Below are 3,973 nucleotides of genomic sequence, written 5' to 3' on the forward strand. Positions count from 1 at the left end.
TGTCCTCTCAAATTTACATGGGAGAAGACAAGTGAAATGTAAGGATGAGGGGGTAGTTATGACATTAATGATAGGTGGTTGAGGTGGAGAAGAGAAGGGGGCATAAAAGGGGAAGGATGATGGGAGGGGAGGGGGATCCTTGGTCTTGGTTTTGGTTGTGGTTTTGGAGGATTTTGTTTTGAGAGGAAGGTGGAGAAAAGAGAAGGGAGAGGAGAGTATTTGTTTAACTTGGACACGCTACATCTGGTTGGACTTGGGCTCGGAGGGCTAAGGAATTTGTGGAGGTTTCCTGGGCTAGGAAATACTTCCTGGTTGGCTGGGAGGTAAATCTAGTCGGTAGTCAAGAGGAGCATCCCAACAGGATCAGGAGCTCAGGGGCATCTCAACTAGGCTATTGGAATGAGTATTCCTTTATTTATATATTACTCATGTAAGTGATTGAAATGAAATGCTCACTTATTTAATTATGGGAAATAAATTTTAATGGTAAATTATCATCGATTAAATGTTTAGTTAGAAATAAGTTATTTCTAGTTTTTATTGTATTTAAATTAGAGAAATTTAGTTTTGTTAGAGGACCCAAGGATGGAGCCTCACACGTGGTATCAGAGCCAGGTTTCAACTCTTCGGGACTTTATAGGCCCTATGCACTTGTTTTAGCATACTAAAATTTGTGGCCAACCTCAGTCCCATTGTTGTAGTCTACCACATGTAGAAATTAATTCTTTGTATGAGTTTAATGTGGGCTCATAACCAAACCCTTTTCATTTCTCTCAAAATGGTAAAAGCTTCTTCAGCCCTAAGATGCCTACTGTACATAGCAAGTAAAATGATGTAAGTATTGTTATCGGGAGCCAATCCAACTGCTTGCATGCCTTGATATAGTTCAATCACTTTCTTTGAATTCCATGTGTCCATATAAAAACATAAGATTGAGTTGTGGATGCTGACATAAATCTTGAAACCAAATGCTTTCATCTCATTGATAATCAATCCAACATCTCTAACCCACCCTCTTTTAGAAAGGAAATCAATAAGCCTTCTGTAAAGTTGCATATTGGGAAGATAACCTTCAGCTTTCATATCATGATAAATCCTTTTAACCTCAGAAACATTCCCAACTTTGGCAAATGAATTAAGCATCAGTAGAACAATGCTTTTGCTTATCCTGAATCCCATCTGTTGCATTTCCTCGACAAGGTCTTGCAAGTGGTCCAGTCTTTTAGAATTGATAAAAACTTGCATGAGACCATTGATGGTCTTTGTGGTTGGAAGCAAGCCAACTCTTAACATCTCATCAAATGCAGCCCTAGCTTGCTCATAACAACCACTCTGAGCATATGCATATATCAGTGCATTCAGACCTTCCCATCGAGTGGCAGATTTAGAAAGTGAAGTTGTCCAAATATACTTTCTGCTCTCTACCACAACTTCTGCTTTGCATAAGCCTCAATCAAAGCAACATGAATGGAAAAATCTTGTAGTATTGCACCACTCTTAAAAATGCAACCAATTAAATATTTTGTAGTCTCAGGAAATTCCAACTTACAATAGACCATAGCTGCAGACTTATAGCAATTAAAGGTAGGCTCCACACCATAAAATCGCAAATCTGAGTAAAGTTGTGAAGCTTCAGCAAGAAGCTCGGCCTGTTCACATGCCAAAAGTAAAGCTTCATAAACAAAGCTACCAACTATGGGACAACAAAATCTTAATCTATTGAACTCTTCCATTGCAGCTTCAACCTTCTTTGACTCGACACGCATAATGATCAATGCCTCACACATGACAGTGATAGATTCCATTGTTACTTCATATAAGAAGTCGACAAAAGAATGTGCCTTGGCATATTTGGTTGAAGAGCGGTATGCACTGGAAATTGCAAACAAGGTTTCATGATTAGGAGTGTAACCATAGGAAACAACTGACTTCAAAACCTCTGATCCTTGCTTAATGCATCATTCCTTGAAAATAATACTGCATATTGTGGAAGGGTCAAGGCCGGATACCTCCATATTAGCAATCAGATTCTTCACATCCTCCTTCATGTCTTCCTTGAAAAAGACCTATAGCATGGATTCATATAGACCGAGGTTTGGTCGTATCCCTTCATGCACCATATTCTGACACAATGTCGTTGCTTCTTTTTTTTCCAGCTTGTTGGCTTTTAGTAGAATGTCCAGTATCATAGAATAAGCAAGACGATATGACTTTATGCCAATGCTTACCATCGAATCGTATGTTTCTTCTGCTTCCTTAGCATTCCTGCCTTGGCATACACACAAATCAAAGCACTGAAAGTACATAACGTTGGTTTCACCTGAGCTTCTGACATCTCAAAAAAAAAAACTTTCACTGCTTTTGCTATCAAGCTAGCTTTCCCAAGAAAATCAATCAAATTGTAAATGTCACTGCATTTGAAAAAAACCCTGATTCCTTCATTTCCTTGTGCAACAGGAATGCCTCCTCATGCATTCCTTGCTTTCCATACATGTGAATCATAATATTGTAGGTGATTTCATCTGTTCTAAATCCAACAGAGGTCATTTTTCTATGAAATTTATCAATTTTTTCCATCTTCCCATTCTTTGCAAATGAGTACAGTAGAGCATTATAGGTAAGAACATCTGGTAAAAATCCACTGGCGTGCAATGTACAAAATAGCTTTTCCGCCTCTTCATCCATTTCAGATCACCCATAAACTAGAATCATGACATTATAAGTCCAGAGATCTGACTCACAACCAAGTCGCTCCATATCCATAAAAACATTTGCTGCCTCAGCTAAATTGCTGCTCGCCACATAGGTAGTGATCAATGTACTGTAAGTAATAAAATCAGGCCTTAGTCCAGCCTTACGCACTTCACCAAGTAGTCTAATCCCAGAGCCATTCTCCATATGATTAGCCTTAGTGCGGGAGTTAATCAAAATATTGAAAGTCACAAGGTCTAGTTTACAGCCCCTGGACTGCATCAGTTGAAGCAATTCCTCCACTTTTTCTCTACCACCATGTCTAGCATAGACTCCCATCATTGCATTATACACATGAACACAATTTCCTATCGTAGACTCGACTCTATGAAATATTTCTTCAGCAAGGGTAGCTTGATTAACCCGCCCCAACACAGCCAACATGGCAGTGAGCATCCTTGCATTTGGTGTATACCAATACCAAAGCTTAAGCCAATCATAAATCTCCAGAGCCTCTGCCAATGTGTCAGCCCAACCTGTTTCACTATGAGGCAGTAATGAGTGGGGGTTAGTTGCTCTATCCAATTCTCAAGCATTCTTTCATTAAAAGTTTACATATCTAGTCAATACTGTCAAAATCTGAGGGCTTCTATCCTTGTCAAATTTAGGTATACTCTTAAATTGAGAACTACTATATACATAGGTGTTATTGGGAAAACTAGTGTCCATTCAGAGCTGCTAGCCCCACTAAGACGGGTAGCTATCTTAGAAACAAACAAACTATAGTCACTTGTGTTTTCCTTTATGAGAAATAGATGAGAGAGAAGTAGAGAGTACCAACCTCAGTCTTTCGCTTGGCTCCTTGCTTGTTTCCTCTCCCCTTTGACATATCTTTACCACTCCTTCCTCACTTGTCCCGCTTCAAAGAACACCTGTAGAGTCAAAGCAGCATAATACCATCAAAGCATAGAGATCTATAATCATAAACAATATAGGATCAAATATATATTAACCATACAAATGCATATATCAATACAAGATTCAGAGATATACAAGAATATGGAGGAAAACTCAAATAGCTTTATTGATAGAAGTAGTAGAAGAGAGGATTACAACCCATTGGTCTGACCCAGCGCCATCCTCCCAGCATGAAAGCCCTCTTCACCTCATGAAAAGCTAGATCACCCAACACTATGATGTTCCACAAAGAAACCAACAACACTTCCTTACAAAATACAAAATTCCAGCCTCTAGATCTCTAGGATGAGGGATCCATATATAG

The 3,973-nt window shown here is 39.0% G+C and overlaps 1 pseudogene; it reads right to left on the minus strand.

The window, feature by feature from the left end:
• Window positions 1-683: 683 nt before the first annotated feature.
• LOC149187797 (pentatricopeptide repeat-containing protein At3g18110, chloroplastic-like) lies at window positions 684-3,287 on the minus strand (annotated as a pseudogene).
• Window positions 3,288-3,973: the final 686 nt, after the last annotated feature.

Source organism: Pinus tabuliformis, chromosome 3_1, assembly GCF_031772625.1.
Source record: "Pinus tabuliformis cultivar Carrire ecotype Pingquan chromosome 3_1, CPIR1, whole genome shotgun sequence".
Classification (NCBI taxonomy): Eukaryota; Viridiplantae; Streptophyta; class Pinopsida; order Pinales; family Pinaceae; genus Pinus; species Pinus tabuliformis.